The sequence below is a fragment of the Plectropomus leopardus genome, chromosome 3 (assembly GCF_026936395.1).
Source record: "Plectropomus leopardus strain MGB_pleo_1.0 chromosome 3, ASM2693639v1, whole genome shotgun sequence".
In the NCBI taxonomy this organism is placed as follows: domain Eukaryota; kingdom Metazoa; phylum Chordata; class Actinopteri; order Perciformes; family Serranidae; genus Plectropomus; species Plectropomus leopardus.
In genome coordinates this window covers 38,515,375-38,533,786 of record NC_142178.1, presented here as the reverse complement: position 1 = coordinate 38,533,786, position 18,412 = coordinate 38,515,375, and the positions used below count along the sequence as shown (strand labels likewise).

Here is an 18,412-nt window from a genome sequence, read left to right as displayed (position 1 = left end):
TACGGCGTGTCTCGGTACGCTATTTTAGGGTGTTTTCAGCTGTTTTCAGCATTTCTTTGGAAAAATATTATTTTGACATTTTTCGCCTTACTATAGTCTTTGCATTTTCGGCTCTTTTTTCGACATACTCAGTTATGGTGTTTTTGGACGTTTTTACAACCATCTATGCTATGGTGTGACTCGACACGCTATTTAATGCTGTTTTGAGGTGTTTTTAGCTGTTTTTGGGACGTGTCATATTTTGACATTTTTCCATACTATAGCCTTGCCTTTTCGGTCATTTTTTCAACGTTCTATATCATGTTGTTTTTGCTTGTTTTTGCAACAAACTATGCTATGGCGTGTCTCGGCACGCTATTTTCTGCTTTTTTGAGGTGTTTTCAGCTGTTTTTGGGACGTGTCATATTTTGACATTTTGCCATACTATAGCCTTGCCTTTTCGCTCATTTTTTCAACGTTCTATATCATGGTGTTTTTGGACATTTTTGCAAAAAACGATGCAATGGCGTGTCTCGGCATGCTATTTAATGCTGTTTCTAGGTGTTTTTAGCTGTTTTTGGGATGTGTCATATTTTGACATTTTTCCATACTATAGCCTTGCCTTTTCGGTCATTTTTTCAACGTGCAGCATTTTGGTGTTTTTGCTCGTTTTTGCAACAAACTATGCTATGGCGTGTCTCTGCACGCTATTTAATGCTGTTTTGAGGTGTTTTTAGCTGTTTTTTGGACGTGTCATATTTTGACATTTTTCCATACTATAGCCTTGCCTTTTCGGTCATTTTTTCAACGTGCAGCATTTTGATGTTTTTGCTCGTTTTTGCAACAAACTATGCTATGGCGTGTCTCGGCACGCTATTTAATGCTGTTTTGAGGTGTTTTTAGCTGTTTTTGGGACGTGTCATATTTTGACATTTTTCCATACTATAGCCTTGCCTTTTCGTTCAATTTTTCAACGTTCTATATCATGGTGTTTTTGGACATTTTTGCAAAAAACGATGCAATGGCGTGTCTTGGCACGCTATTTAATGCTGTTTTGAGGTGTTTTTAGCTGTTTTTGGGATGTGTCATATTTTGACATTTTTCCATACTATAGCCTTGCCTTTTCGTTCAATTTTTCATCGTTCTATATCATGGTGTTTTTGGACATTTTTGCAAAAAACTATGCTATGGCGTGTCTCTGCACGCTATTTAATGCTGTTTTGAGGTGTTTTTAGCTGTTTTTGGGAAGTGTCATATTTTGACATTTTTCCATACTATAGCCTTGCCTTTTTGGTCATTTTTTCAACGTGCAGCATTTTGATGTTTTTGGTCGTTTTTGCAAAAAACTATGCTATGGTGTGTCTCGGCACGCTATTTAATGCTGCTTTGAGGTGTTTTGAGCTGTTTTTGGGACGTGTCATATTTTGACATTTTTCCATACTATAGCCTTGCCTTTTCGGTCATTTTTTCAACGTGCAGCATTTTGGTGTTTTTGCTCGTTTTTGCAACAAACTATGCTATGGCGTGTCTCTGCACGCTATTTAATGCTGTTTTGAGGTGTTTTTAGCTGTTTTTTGGACGTGTCATATTTTGACATTTTTCCATACTATAGCCTTGCCTTTTTGGTCATTTTTTCAACGTGCAGCATTTTGATGTTTTTGGTCGTTTTTGCAACAAACTATGCTATGGCGTGTCTCGGCATGCTATTTAATGCTGTTTCTAGGTGTTTTTAGCTGTTTTTGGGATGTGTCATATTTTGACATTTTTCCATACTATAGCCTTGCCTTTTTGGTCATTTTTTCAACATGCAGCATTTTGGTGTTTTTGGTCGTTTTTGCAACAAACTATGCTATAGCGTGACTTGACGCTTTACTTAATGCTGTTTTGAGGTGTTTTTAGCTGTTTTTGGGATGTGTCATATTTTGACATTTTTCCATACTATAGCCTTGCCTTTTTGGTCATTTTTTCAACGTGCAGCATTTTGATGTTTTTGCTCGTTTTTGCAACAAACTATGCTATGGCGTGTCTCGGCACGCTATTTAATGCTGTTTTGAGGTGTTTTTAGCTGTTTTTGGGACGTGTCATGTTTTGACATTTTTCCATACTATAGCCTTGCCTTTTCGTTCAATTTTTCATCGTTCTATATCATGGTGTTTTTGGACATTTTTGCAAAAAACTATGCTATGGTGTGTCTCTGCACGCTATTTAATGCTGTTTTGAGGTGTTTTTAGCTGTTTTTGGGACGTGTCATATTTTGACATTTTTCCATACTATAGCCTTGCCTTTTTGGTCATTTTTTCAACATGCAGCATTTTGGTGTTTTTGGTCGTTTTTGCAACAAACTATGCTATAGCGTGACTTGACGCTTTACTTAATGCTGTTTTGAGGTGTTTTCAGCTGTTTTTGGGACGTGTCATATTTTGACATTTTTCCATACTATAGCCTTGCCTTTTCGGTCATTTTTTCATCGTTCTATATCAAGTTGTTTTTGCTCGTTTTTGCAACAAACTATGCAATGGCGTGTCTCGGCACGCTATTTAATGCTGTTTTGAGGTGTTTTTAGCTGTTTTTGGGATGTGTCATATTTTGACATTTTTCCATACTATAGCCTTGCCTTTTGGTCGTTTTTCATCGTGCAGCATTTTGGTGTTTTTGGACATTTTTGCAAAAAACTGTGCTATGGTGTGTCTCTGCACGCTATTTAATGCTGTTTTGAGGTGTTTTTAGCTGTTTTTGGGAAGTGTCATATTTTGACATTTTTCCATACTATAGCCTTGCCTTTTTGGTCATTTTTTCAACGTGCAGCATTTTGATGTTTTTGGTCGTTTTTGCAAAAAACTATGCTATGGTGTGTCTCGGCACGCTATTTAATGCTGCTTTGAGGTGTTTTGAGCTGTTTTTGGGACGTGTCATATTTTGACATTTTTCCATACTATAGCCTTGCCTTTTCGGTCATTTTTTCAACGTGCAGCATTTTGATGTTTTTGGTCGTTTTTGCAACAAACTATGCTATGGTGTGTCTCTGCACGCTATTTAATGCTGTTTTGAGGTGTTTTTAGCTGTTTTTGGGACGTGTCATATTTTGACATTTTTCCATACTATAGCCTTGCTTTTTGGTCATTTTTCAACGCAGCATTTTGATCGTTTTGCTGTTTCCAGCTTTTGCAACGCCATTATGTTGCATCGAAAATGTAAAAATATGACATTTTGAGGTGTTTTTAGCTGTCGAGACAGGTCATGGTACATTTTGTTGTCAAAATTGCCATTTATCGATGTGGTTCATATTTTAAATCATGCAACACACATTAAATGTTTCACAGAAAGTTTATTGACAAACATAATAAACATTTTCTCATGGATGAACGTGAAAACAAACATGAACTTAAAAACTGAAAGCAGAAAACAAACAACATCCAGGGAATACAAACAGAAGGTATGAAAATCATCAAACAATCGATCATCAAATGACAATGTCACTGCTTCTCTCTCTGCTTTGACATATTTTGACAAATTTTGACATTTTTCCATACTATAGCCTTGCCTTTTCGGTCATTTTTTCAACATGCTATATAATGGTGTTTTTGGTCGTTTTTGCAACAAACTATGCTATAGCGTGACTTGACGCTTTACTTAATGCTGTTTTGAGGTGTTTTCAGCTGTTTTTGGGACGTGTCATATTTTGACATTTTTCCATACTATAGCCTTGCCTTTTTGGTCATTTTTTCAACGTGCAGCATTTTGATGTTTTTGGTCGTTTTTGCAAAAAACTATGCAATGGCGTGTCTCGGCACGCTATTTAATGCTGTTTTGAGGTGTTTTTAGCTGTTTTTGGGATGTGTCATATTTTGACATTTTTCCATACTATAGCCTTGCCTTTTTGGTCATTTTTCATCGTGCAGCATATCATGGTGTTTTTGCTCGCTTTTGCAAAAAACTATGCTATGGCGTGTCTCTGCACGCTATTTAATGCTGTTTTGAGGTGTTTTTAGCTGTTTTTGGGAAGTGTCATATTTTGACATTTTTCCATACTATAGCCTTGCCTTTTTGGTCATTTTTTCAACGTGCAGCATTTTGATGTTTTTGGTCGTTTTTGCAAAAAACTATGCTATGGCGTGTCTCGGCACGCTATTTAATGCTGTTTTGAGGTGTTTTTAGCTGTTTTTGGGACGTGTCATATTTTGACATTTTTCCATACTATAGCCTTGCCTTTTCGGTCATTTTTTCAACGTGCAGCATTTTGGTGTTTTTGCTCGTTTTTGCAACAAACTATGCTATGGCGTGTCTCTGCACGCTATTTAATGCTGTTTTGAGGTGTTTTTAGCTGTTTTTTGGACGTGTCATATTTTGACATTTTTCCATACTATAGCCTTGCCTTTTTGGTCATTTTTTCAACGTGCAGCATTTTGATGTTTTTGGTCGTTTTTGCAACAAACTATGCTATGGCGTGTCTCGGCACGCTATTTAATGCTGTTTTGAGGTGTTTTCAGCTGTTTTTGGGATGTGTCATATTTTGACATTTTTCCATACTATAGCCTTGCCTTTTCGGTCATTTTTTCAACATGCAGCATTTTGTTGTTTTTGGTCGTTTTTGCAACAAACTATGCTATGGCGTGTCTCGGCACGCTATTTAATGCTGTTTTGAGGTGTTTTTAGCTGTTTTTGGGACGTGTCATATTTTGACATTTTTCCATACTATAGCCTTGCCTTTTTGGTCATTTTTTCAACATGCAGCATATTGGTGTTTTTGGTCGTTTTTGCAACAAACTATGCTATAGCGTGACTTGACGCTTTACTTAATGCTGTTTTGAGGTGTTTTCAGCTGTTTTTGGGATGTGTCATATTTTGACATTTTTCCATACTATAGCCTTGCCTTTTCGGTCATTTTTTCAACGTTCTATATCATGTTGTTTTTGCTCGTTTTTGCAACAAACTATGCTATGGCGTGTCTCGGCACGCTATTTAATGCTGTTTTGAGGTGTTTTTAGCTGTTTTTGGGATGTGTCATATTTTGACATTTTTCCATACTATAGCCTTGCCTTTTCGTTCATTTTTTCAACGTGCAGCATTTTGATGTTTTTCGACGTTTTTGCAAAAAACTATGCTATGGCGTGTCTCGGCACGCTATTTAATGCTGTTTTGAGGTGTTTTTAGCTGTTTTTGGGATGTGTCATATTTTGACATTTTTCCATACTATAGCCTTGCCTTTTTGGTCATTTTTTCAACATGCAGCATTTTGATGTTTTTGGTCGTTTTTGCAACAAACTATGCTATGGTGTGTCTCTGCACGCTATTTAATGCTGTTTCTAGGTGTTTTTAGCTGTTTTTGGGATGTGTCATATTTTGACATTTTTCCATACTATAGCCTTGCCTTTTCGGTCATTTTTTCAACGTTCTATATCATGGTGTTTTTGGACATTTTTGCAACAAACTATGCTATGGTGTGTCTCTGCACGCTATTTAATGCTGTTTTGAGGTGTTTTTAGCTGTTTTTGGGATGTGTCATATTTTGACATTTTTCCATACTATAGCCTTGCCTTTTCGTTCAATTTTTCATCGTTCTATATCATGGTGTTTTTGGACATTTTTGCAAAAAACGATGCAATGGCGTGTCTCGGCACGCTATTTAATGCTGTTTTGAGGTGTTTTTAGCTGTTTTTGGGACGTGTCATATTTTGACATTTTTCCATACCATAGCCTTGCCTTTTGGTCATTTTTCAACATGCAGCATTTTGGTGTTTTTGGACATTTTGCAAAAAACTATGCTATGGCGTGTCTCTGACGCTTTATTTAATGCTGTTTTGAGGTGTTTTCAGCTGTTTTTGGGACGTGTCATATTTTGACATTTTTCCATACTATAGCCTTGCCTTTTCGTTCAATTTTTCATCGTTCTATATCATGTTGTTTTTGGACATTTTGCAAAAACTATGCTATGGTGTGTCTCTGCACGCTATTTAATGCTGTTTGTAGGTGTTTTCAGCTGTTTTTGGACGTGTCATATTTTGACATTTTTCCATACTATAGCCTTGCCTTTTTGGTCATCTTTTCAACGTTCTATAATATGGTGTTTTTGGACATTTTTCCAAAAAACAATGCAATGGTGTGTCTCGGCACGCTATTTAATGCTGTTTCTAGGTGTTTTTAGCTGTTTTTGGGATGTGTCATATTTTGACATTTTTCCATACTATAGCCTTGCCTTTTTGGTCATTTTTTCAACGTGCAGCATTTTGATGTTTTTGGTCGTTTTTGCAAAAAACTATGCTATGGCGTGTCTCTGCACGCTATTTAATGCTGTTTTGAGGTGTTTTTAGCTGTTTTTGGGATGTGTCATATTTTGACATTTTTCCATACTATAGCCTTGCCTTTTTGGTCGTTTTTTCAACGTGCAGCATTTTGGTGTTTTTGGTCGTTTTTGCAACAAACTATGTGATGGCGTCTCTCTGCACGCTATTTAATGCTGTTTTGAGGTGTTTTAGCTGTTTTTTGGACGTGTCATATTTTGACATTTTTCCATACTATAGCCTTGCCTTTTGGTCATTTTTCAACGTGCAGCATTTTGGTGTTTTTGCTCGTTTTGCAACAAACTATGCTATGGTGTGTCTCGGCACTATTTAATGCTGTTTTGAGGTGTTTTCAGCTGTTTTTGGGACGTGTCATATTTTGACATTTTCCATACTATAGCCTTGCCTTTTTGGTCATTTTTCAACGTGCAGCATTTTGATGTTTTTGGTCGTTTTTGCAAAAAACTATGCTATGGTGTGTCTCGGCACGCTATTTAATACTGTTTTGAGGTGTTTTTAGCTGTTTTGGGGACGTGTCATATTTTGACATTTTTCCATACTATAGCCTTGCTTTTTCGGTCATTTTTTCAACGTTCTATATCATGGTATTTTTGGTCGTTTTTGCTGTTTCCAGCTTTTTCAACGCCATTATGTTGCATCGAAAAATGTAAAAATATGACATTGTCAAAAAAGAGCTGAAAACGACATAAAACAGCATGTCGAGACAGGTCATGGTACATTTTGTTGTCAAAATTGCCATTTATACGATGTGGTTCATATTTTAAATCATGCAACACACATTAAATGTTTCACAGAAAGTTTATTGACAAACATAATAAACATTTTCTCATGGATGAATGTGAAAACAAACATGAACTTAAAAACTGAAAGCAGAAAACAAACAACATCCAGGGAATACAAACAGAAGGTATGAAAATCATCAAACAATCGATCATCAAATGACAATGTCACTGCTTCTCTCTCTGCTTTGACATATTTTGACAAATTTTGACATTTTTCCATACTATAGCCTTGCCTTTTTGGTCATTTTTTCAACGTGCAGCATTTTGATGTTTTTGGTCGTTTTTGCAACAAACTATGCTATGGCGTGTCTCGGCACGCTATTTAATGCTGTTTTGAGGTGTTTTCAGCTGTTTTTGGGACATGTCATATTTTGACATTTTTCCATACTATAGCCTTGCCTTTTTGGTCATTTTTTCAACGTGCAGCATTTTGATGTTTTTGGTCGTTTTTGCAAAAAACTATGCTATGGCGTGTCTCGGCACGCTATTTAATGCTGTTTTGAGGTGTTTTTAGCTGTTTTTGGGACGTGTCATATTTTGACATTTTTCCATACTATAGCCTTGCCTTTTTGGTCATTTTTTCAACATGCAGCATTTTGGTGTTTTTGGACATTTTGCAACAAACTATGCTATAGCGTGACTTGACGCTTTACTTAATGCTGTTTTGAGGTGTTTTCAGCTGTTTTTGGGACGTGTCATATTTTGACATTTTTCCATACTATAGCCTTGCCTTTTTGGTCATTTTTTCAACGTGCAGCATTTTGATGTTTTTGCTCGTTTTTGCAACAAACTATGCTATGGCGTGTCTCGGCACGCTATTTAATGCTGTTTTGAGGTGTTTTTAGCTGTTTTTGGGACGTGTCATATTTTGACATTTTTCCATACTATAGCCTTGCCTTTTTGGTCATTTTTTCAACGTGCAGCATTTTGATGTTTTTGGTCGTTTTTGCAAAAAACTATGCTATGGCGTGTCTCGGCACGCTATTTAATGCTGTTTTGAGGTGTTTTTAGCTGCTTTTGGGACGTGTCATATTTTGACATTTTTCCATACTATAGCCTTGCCTTTTCGGTCATTTTTTCAACGTTCTATATCATGTTGTTTTTGCTCGTTTTTGCAACAAACTATGCTATGGCGTGTCTCGGCACGCTATTTAATGCTGTTTTGAGGTGTTTTTAGCTGTTTTTGGGACGTGTCATATTTTGACATTTTTCCATACTATAGCCTTGCCTTTTCGGTCATTTTTTCAACGTTCTATATCATGTTGTTTTTGCTCGTTTTTGCAACAAACTATGCTATGGCGTGTCTCGGCACGCTATTTAATGCTGTTTTGAGGTGTTTTTAGCTGTTTTTGGGACGTGTCATATTTTGACATTTTTCCATACTATAGCCTTGCCTTTTTGGTCATTTTTTCAACGTGCAGCATTTTGATGTTTTTGGTCGTTTTTGCAAAAAACTATGCTATGGCGTGTCTCGGCACGCTATTTAATGCTGTTTTGAGGTGTTTTTAGCTGTTTTTGGGACGTGTCATATTTTGACATTTTTCCATACTATAGCCTTGCCTTTTCGGTCATTTTTTCAACGTTCTATATCATGTTGTTTTTGCTCGTTTTTGCAACAAACTATGCTATAGCGTGACTTGACGCTTTACTTAATGCTGTTTTGAGGTGTTTTCAGCTGTTTTTGGGACGTGTCATATTTTGACATTTTTCCATACTATAGCCTTGCCTTTTTGGTCATTTTTTCAACGTGCAGCATTTTGATGTTTTTGCTCGTTTTTGCAACAAACTATGCTATGGCGTGTCTCGGCACGCTATTTAATGCTGTTTTGAGGTGTTTTTAGCTGTTTTTGGGATGTGTCATATTTTGACATTTTTCCATACTATAGCCTTGCCTTTTCGCTCATTTTTTCAACGTGCAGCATTTTGATGTTTTTGGTCGTTTTTGCAACAAACTATGCTATGGCGTGTCTCGGCACGCTATTTAATGCTGTTTTGAGGTGTTTTTAGCTGTTTTTGGGACGTGTCATATTTTGACATTTTTCCATACTATAGCCTTGCCTTTTCGGTCATTTTTTCAACGTGCAGCATTTTGGTGTTTTTGGTCGTTTTGCAAAAACTATGCTATGGTGTGTCTCTGCACGCTATTTAATGCTGTTTTGAGGTGTTTTTAGCTGTTTTTGGGATGTGTCATGTTTTGACATTTTTCCATACTATAGCCTTGCCTTTTCGGTCATTTTTTCAACGTTCTATATCATGTTGTTTTTGCTCGTTTTTGCAACAAACTATGCTATGGCGTGTCTCGGCACGCTATTTAATGCTGTTTTGAGGTGTTTTTAGCTGTTTTTGGGATGTGTCATATTTTGACATTTTTCCATACTATAGCCTTGCCTTTTCGTTCAATTTTTCATCGTTCTATATCATGGTGTTTTTGGACATTTTTGCAAAAAACTATGCTATGGTGTGTCTCTGCACGCTATTTAATGCTGTTTTGAGGTGTTTTCAGCTGTTTTTGGGATGTGTCATATTTTGACATTTTTCCATACTATAGCCTTGCCTTTTTGGTCATTTTTTCAACATGCAGCATTTTGATGTTTTTGGTCGTTTTTGCAACAAACTATGCTATGGTGTGTCTCTGCACGCTATTTAATGCTGTTTCTAGGTGTTTTTAGCTGTTTTTGGGATGTGTCATGTTTTGACATTTTTCCATACTATAGCCTTGCCTTTTCGGTCAATTTTTCATCGTTCTATATCATGGTGTTTTTGGACATTTTTGCAAAAAACTATGCTATGGTGTGTCTCTGCACGCTATTTAATGCTGTTTGTAGGTGTTTTCAGCTGTTTTTGGGATGTGTCATATTTTGACATTTTTCCATACTATAGCCTTGCCTTTTCGTTCAATTTTTCATCGTTCTATATCATGGTGTTTTTGGACATTTTTGCAAAAAACTATGCTATGGCGTGTCTCTGCACGCTATTTAATGCTGTTTTGAGGTGTTTTTAGCTGTTTTTGGGACGTGTCATATTTTGACATTTTTCCATACTATAGCCTTGCCTTTTCGGTCATTTTTTCAACGTTCTATATCATGGTGTTTTTGGACATTTTTGCAAAAAACTATGCTATGGCATGTCTCGGCACGCTATTTAATGCTGTTTTGAGGTGTTTTTAGCTGTTTTTGGGACGTGTCATATTTTGACATTTTTCCATACTATAGCCTTGCCTTTTCGGTCATTTTTCCAACATGCAGCATTTTGGTGTTTTTGGTCGTTTTTGCAACAAACTATGCTATAGCGTGACTTGACGCTTTATTTAATGCTGTTTTGAGGTGTTTTCAGCTGTTTTTGGGACGTGTCATATTTTGACATTTTTCCATACTATAGCCTTGCCTTTTCGTTCAATTTTTCATCGTTCTATATCATGGTGTTTTTGGACATTTTTGCAAAAAACTATGCTATGGTGTGTCTCTGCACGCTATTTAATGCTGTTTTGAGGTGTTTTCAGCTGTTTTTGGGATGTGTCATATTTTGACATTTTTCCATACTATAGCCTTGCCTTTTCGTTCAATTTTTCATCGTTCTATATCATGGTGTTTTTGGACATTTTGCAAAAAACGATGCAATGGCGTGTCTCGGCACGCTATTTAATGCTGTTTTGAGGTGTTTTTAGCTGTTTTTGGGATGTGTCATATTTTGACATTTTTCCATACTATAGCCTTGCCTTTTTGGTCATTTTTTCAACGTGCAGCATTTTGATGTTTTTGGTCGTTTTTGCAAAAAACTATGCTATGGCGTGTCTCTGCACGCTATTTAATGCTGTTTTGAGGTGTTTTTAGCTGTTTTTGGGATGTGTCATATTTTGACATTTTTCCATACTATAGCCTTGCCTTTTCGTTCAATTTTTCATCGTTCTATATCATGGTGTTTTTGGACATTTTTGCAAAAAACGATGCAATGGCGTGTCTCGGCACGCTATTTAATGCTGTTTCTAGGTGTTTTTAGCTGTTTTTGGGATGTGTCATATTTTGACATTTTTCCATACTATAGCCTTGCCTTTTTGGTCATTTTTTCAACGTGCAGCATTTTGATGTTTTTGCTCGTTTTTGCAACAAACTATGCTATGGTGTGTCTCGGCACGCTATTTAATGCTGTTTTGAGGTGTTTTTAGCTGTTTTTGGGATGTGTCATATTTTGACATTTTTCCATACTATAGCCTTGCCTTTTCGGTCATTTTTTCAACGTTCTATATCATGGTATTTTTGGTCGTTTTGCTGTTTCCAGCTTTTTCAACGCCATTATGTTGCATCGAAAAATGTAAAAATATGACATTGTCAAAAAAGAGCTGAAAACGACATAAAACAGCATGTCGAGACAGGTCATGGTACATTTTGTTGTCAAAATTGCCATTTATACGATGTGGTTCATATTTTAAATCATGCAACACACATTAAATGTTTCACAGAAAGTTTATTGACAAACATAATAAACATTTTCTCATGGATGAACGTGAAAACAAACATGAACTTAAAAACTGAAAGCAGAAAACAAACAACATCCAGGGAACACAAACAGAAGGTATGAAAATCATCAAACAATCGATCATCAAATGACAATGTCACTGCTTCTCTCTCTGCTTTGACATATTTTGACAAATTTTGACATTTTTCCATACTATAGCCTTGCCTTTTCGGTCATTTTTTCAACATGCTATATCATGGTATTTTTGGTCGTTTTTGCAAAAAACGATGCAATGGCGTGTCTCGGCACGCTATTTAATGCTGTTTCTAGGTGTTTTTAGCTGTTTTTGGGATGTGTCATATTTTGACATTTTTCCATACTATAGCCTTGCCTTTTTGGTCATTTTTTCAACGTGCAGCATTTTGATGTTTTTGCTCGTTTTTGCAACAAACTATGCTATGGCGTGTCTCGGCACGCTATTTAATGCTGTTTTGAGGTGTTTTCAGCTGTTTTTGGGACGTGTCATATTTTGACATTTTTCCATACTATAGCCTTGCCTTTTTGGTCATCTTTTCAACGTTCTATATCATGGTGTTTTTGCTCGCTTTTTGCAACAAACTATGCTATGGCGTGTCTCGCACGCTTATTTAATGCTGTTTCTAGGTGTTTTCAGCTGTTTTTGGGATGTGTCATATTTTGACATTTTTCCATACTATAGCCTTGTCTTTTCGGTCATTTTTTCAACGTTCTATATCATGGTGTTTTTGGACATTTTTGCAAAAAACGATGCTATAAGCGTGTCTCGGCACGCTATTTAATGCTGTTTTGAGGTGTTTTCAGCTGTTTTTGGGACGTGTCATATTTTGACATTTTTCCATACTATAGCCTTGCCTTTTTGGTCATTTTTTCAACGTGCAGCGTTTTGTTGTTTTTGGTCGCTTTTGCAAAAAACTATGCTATGGCGTGTCTCGCACGCTTATTTAATGCTGTTTTGAGGTGTTTTTAGCTGTTTTTGGGACGTGTCATATTTTGACATTTTTCCATACTATAGCCTTGCCTTTTTGGTCATTTTTTCAACATGCAGCATTTCATGGTGTTTTTGGACATTTTGCAACAAACTATGCTATAGCGTGACTTGACGCTTTACTTAATGCTGTTTTGAGGTGTTTTCAGCTGTTTTTGGGACGTGTCATATTTTGACATTTTTCCATACTATAGCCTTGCCTTTTTGGTCATTTTTTCAACGTGCAGCATTTTGATGTTTTTGCTCGTTTTTGCAACAAACTATGCTATGGCGTGTCTCGGCACGCTATTTAATGCTGTTTTGAGGTGTTTTTAGCTGTTTTTGGGATGTGTCATATTTTGACATTTTTCCATACTATAGCCTTGCCTTTTCGGTCATTTTTTCAACGTTCTATATCATGTTGTTTTTGCTCGTTTTTGCAAAAAACTATGCTATGGTGTGTCTCTGCACGCTATTTAATGCTGTTTTGAGGTGTTTTCAGATGTTTTTGGGATGTGTCATATTTTGACATTTTTCCATACTATAGCCTTGCCTTTTCGGTCATTTTTTCAACGTTCTATATCATGGTATTTTTGGTCGTTTTTGCTGTTTCCAGCTTTTTCAACGCCATTATGTTGCATCGAAAAATGTAAAAATATGACATTGTCAAAAAAGAGCTGAAAACGACATAAAACAGCATGTCGAGACAGGTCATGGTACACTTTGTTGTCAAAATTGCCATTTATACGATGTGGTTCATATTTTAAATCATGCAACACACATTAAATGTTTCACAGAAAGTTTATTGACAAACATAATAAACATTTTCTCATGGATGAACGTGAAAACAAACATGAACTTAAAAACTGAAAGCAGAAAACAAACAACATCCAGGGAACACAAACAGAAGGTATGAAAATCATCAAACAATCGATCATCAAATGACAATGTCACTGCTTCTCTCTCTGCTTTGACATATTTTGACAAATTTTGACATTTTTCCATACTATAGCCTTGCCTTTTCGGTCATTTTTTCAACATGCTATATCATGGTATTTTTGGTCGTTTTTGCAAAAAACGATGCAATGGCGTGTCTCGGCACGCTATTTAATGCTGTTTCTAGGTGTTTTTAGCTGTTTTTGGGATGTGTCATATTTTGACATTTTTCCATACTATAGCCTTGCCTTTTTGGTCATTTTTTCAACGTGCAGCATTTTGATGTTTTTGGTCGTTTTTGCAAAAAACTATGCTATGGCGTGTCTCGGCACGCTATTTAATGCTGTTTTGAGGTGTTTTCAGCTGTTTTTGGGATGTGTCATATTTTGACATTTTTCCATACTATAGCCTTGTCTTTTCGGTCATTTTTTCAACGTTCTATATCATGGTGTTTTTGGACATTTTTGCAAAAAACGATGCAATGGCGTGTCTCGGCACGCTATTTAATGCTGTTTTGAGGTGTTTTCAGCTGTTTTTGGGACGTGTCATATTTTGACATTTTTCCATACTATAGCCTTGCCTTTTTGGTCATTTTTTCAACATGCAGCATTTTGGTGTTTTTGGTCGTTTTTGCAACAAACTATGCTATAGCGTGACTTGACGCTTTACTTAATGCTGTTTTGAGGTGTTTTCAGCTGTTTTTGGGACGTGTCATATTTTGACATTTTTCCATACTATAGCCTTGCCTTTTTGGTCATTTTTTCAACGTGCAGCATTTTGATGTTTTTGCTCGTTTTTGCAACAAACTATGCTATGGCGTGTCTCGGCACGCTATTTAATGCTGTTTTGAGGTGTTTTTAGCTGTTTTTGGGACGTGTCATATTTTGACATTTTTCCATACTATAGCCTTGCCTTTTTGGTCATTTTTTCAACGTGCAGCATTTTGATGTTTTTGGTCGTTTTTGCAAAAAACTATGCTATGGCGTGTCTCGGCACGCTATTTAATGCTGTTTTGAGGTGTTTTTAGCTGTTTTTGGGACGTGTCATATTTTGACATTTTTCCATACTATAGCCTTGCCTTTTTGGTCATTTTTTCAACATGCAGCATATTGGTGTTTTTGGTCGTTTTTGCAACAAACTATGCTATAGCGTGACTTGACGCTTTACTTAATGCTGTTTTGAGGTGTTTTCAGCTGTTTTTGGGACGTGTCATATTTTGACATTTTTCCATACTATAGCCTTGCCTTTTTGGTCATTTTTTCAACGTGCAGCATTTTGATGTTTTTGCTCGTTTTTGCAACAAACTATGCTATGGCGTGTCTCGGCACGCTATTTAATGCTGTTTTGAGGTGTTTTTAGCTGTTTTTGGGATGTGTCATATTTTGACATTTTTCCATACTATAGCCTTGCCTTTTTGGTCATTTTTTCAACGTGCAGCATTTTGATGATTTTGGTCGTTTTTGCAACAAACTATGCTATGACATCTCTCTGCACGCTATTTAATGCTGTTTTGAGGTGTTTTTAGCTGTTTTTTGGACGTGTCATATTTTGACATTTTTCCATACTATAGCCTTGCCTTTTTGGTCATTTTTTCAACGTGCAGCATTTTGATGTTTTTGGTCGTTTTTGCAAAAAACTATGCTATGGCGTGTCTCGGCACGCTATTTAATGCTGTTTTGAGGTGTTTTTAGCTGTTTTTGGGACGTGTCATATTTTGACATTTTTCCATACTATAGCCTTGCCTTTTTGGTCATTTTTTCAACATGCAGCATTTTGGTGTTTTTGGTCGTTTTTGCAACAAACTATGCTATAGCGTGTCTCGGCACGCTATTTAATGCTGTTTCTAGGTGTTTTTAGCTGTTTTTGGGACGTGTCATATTTTGACATTTTTCCATACTATAGCCTTGCCTTTTCGGTCATTTTTTCAACGTTCTATATCATGTTGTTTTTGCTCGTTTTTGCAACAAACTATGCTATGGCGTGTCTCGGCACGCTATTTAATGCTGTTTTGAGGTGTTTTTAGCTGTTTTTGGGACGTGTCATATTTTGACATTTTTCCATACTATAGCCTTGCCTTTTCGGTCATTTTTTCAACGTTCTATATCATGTTGTTTTTGCTCGTTTTTGCAACAAACTATGCTATAGCGTGACTTGACGCTTTACTTTATGCTGTTTTGAGGTGTTTTCAGCTGTTTTTGGGACGTGTCATATTTTGACATTTTTCCATACTATAGCCTTGCCTTTTTGGTCATTTTTTCAACGTGCAGCATTTTGATGTTTTTTTGCATTTTTGCAACAAACTATGCTATGGCGTGTCTCGGCACGCTATTTAATGCTGTTTTGAGGTGTTTTTAGCTGTTTTTGGGATGTGTCATATTTTGACATTTTTCCATACTATAGCCTTGCCTTTTTGGTCATTTTTTCAACGTGCAGCATTTTGATGTTTTTGGTCGTTTTTGCAACAAACTATGCTATGGCGTGTCTCGGCACGCTGTTTAATGCTGTTTTGAGGTGTTTTTAGCTGTTTTTGGGACGTGTCATATTTTGACATTTTTCCATACTATAGCCTTGCCTTTTCGGTCATTTTTCCAACGTGCAGCATTTTGGTGTTTTTGGTCGTTTTTGCAAAAAACTATGCTATGGTGTGTCTCTGCACGCTATTTAATGCTGTTTTGAGGTGTTTTTAGCTGTTTTTGGGATGTGTCATATTTTGACATTTTTCCATACTATAGCCTTGCCTTTTCGGTCATTTTTTCAACGTTCTATATCATGTTGTTTTTGCTCGTTTTTGCAACAAACTATGCTATGGCGTGTCTCGGCACGCTATTTAATGCTGTTTTGAGGTGTTTTCAGCTGTTTTTGGATGTGTCATATTTTGACATTTTTACATACTGTAGCCTTGCCTTTTCGTTCGATTGTTCAACGTTCTATATCATGGTGTGTTTGGACATTTTAGCAAAAACTATGCTATGGTGTGTCTCTGCACGCTATTTAATGCTGTTTTGAGGTGTTTTCAGCTGTTTTTGGGATGTGTCATATTTTGACATTTTTCCATACTATAGCCTTGCCTTTTTGGTCATTTTTTCAACATGCAGCATTTTGATGTTTTTGGTCGTTTTTGCAACAAACTATGCTATGGTGTGTCTCTGCACGCTATTTAATGCTGTTTCTAGGTGTTTTTAGCTGTTTTTGGGATGTGTCATATTTTGACATTTTTCCATACTATAGCCTTGCCTTTTCGTTCAATTTTTCATCGTTCTATATCATGGTGTTTTTGGACATTTTTGCAAAAAACGATGCAATGGCGTGTCTCGGCACGCTATTTAATGCTGTTTCTAGGTGTTTTTAGCTGTTTTTGGGATGTGTCATATTTTGACATTTTTCCATACTATAGCCTTGCCTTTTTGGTCATTTTTTCAACGTGCAGCATTTTGATGTTTTTTGTCGTTTTTGCAACAAACTATGCTATGGCGTGTCTCAGCACGCTATTTAATGCTGTTTTGAGGTGTTTTTAGCTGTTTTTGGGACGTGTCATATTTTGACATTTTTCCATACTATAGCCTTGCCTTTTCGTTCAATTTTTCATCGTTCTATATCATGGTGTTTTTGGACATTTTTGCAAAAAACTATGCTATGGTGTGTCTCTGCACGCTATTTAATGCTGTTTTGAGGTGTTTTCAGCTGTTTTTGGGACGTGTCATATTTTGACATTTTTCCATACTATAGCCTTGCCTTTTCTGTCATTTTTTCAACGTGCAGCATTTTGATGTTTTTGGTCGTTTTTGCAAAAAACTATGCTATGGCGTGTCTCGGCACGCTATTTAATGCTGTTTTGAGGTGTTTTTAGCTGTTTTTGGGACGTGTCATATTTTGACATTTTTCCATACTATAGCCTTGCCTTTTCGGTCATTTTTTCAGCGTTCTATATCATGGTGTTTTTGGACATTTTTTCAAAAAACTATGCGATGGCGTGTCTCGGCACGCTATTTAATGCTGTTTTGAGGTGTTTTTAGCTGTTTTTGGGACGTGTCATATTTTGACATTTTTCCATACTATAGCCTTGCCTTTTTGGTCATTTTTCCAACATGCAGCATTTTGGTGTTTTTGGTCGTTTTTGCAACAAACTATGCTATAGCGTGACTTGACGCTTTATTTAATGCTGTTTTGAGGTGTTTTTAGCTGTTTTTGGGATGTGTCATATTTTGACATTTTTCCATACTATAGCCTTGCCTTTTCGGTCATTTTTTCAACGTTCTATATCATGTTGTTTTTGCTCGTTTTTGCAACAAACTATGCTATGGTGTGTCTCGGCACGCTATTTAATGCTGTTTTGAGGTGTTTTCAGATGTTTTTGGGATGTGTCATATTTTGACATTTTTCCATACTATAGCCTTGCCTTTTCGGTCATTTTTTCAACGTTCTATATCATGGTATTTTTGGTCGTTTTTGCAACAAACTATGCTATGGCGTGTCTCGGCATGCTGTTTAATGCTGTTTTGAGGTGTTTTTAGCTGTTTTTGGGACGTGTCATATTTTGACATTTTTCCATACTATAGCCTTGTCTTTTCGGTCATTTTTTCAACGTGCAGCATTTTGGTGTTTTTGGTCGTTTTTGCAACAAACTATGCTATGACATCTCTCTGCACGCTATTTAATGCTGTTTTGAGGTGTTTTTAGCTGTTTTTTGGACGTGTCATATTTTGACATTTTTCCATACTATAGCCTTGCCTTTTCGGTCATTTTTTCATCGTTCTATATCATGGTGTTTTTGGACATTTTTGCAAAAAACGATGCAATGGCGTGTCTCGGCACGCTATTTAATGCTGTTTCTAGGTGTTTTTAGCTGTTTTTAGGATGTGTCATATTTTGACATTTTTCCATACTATAGCCTTGCCTTTTTGGTCATTTTTTCAACGTGCAGCATTTTGATGTTTTTGGACATTTTGCAAAAACTATGCTAT

At 36.4% G+C, this 18,412-nt stretch overlaps 1 protein-coding gene across 1 annotated transcript in view; it reads left to right on the top strand.

Moving 5' to 3' along the window:
• mrpl4 (mitochondrial ribosomal protein L4) overlaps nt 1-18,412 on the top strand; it is a 40,455-nt gene that overhangs the window by 5,466 nt on the left and 16,577 nt on the right. The gene's annotated exons all lie outside the window — the stretch shown is intronic.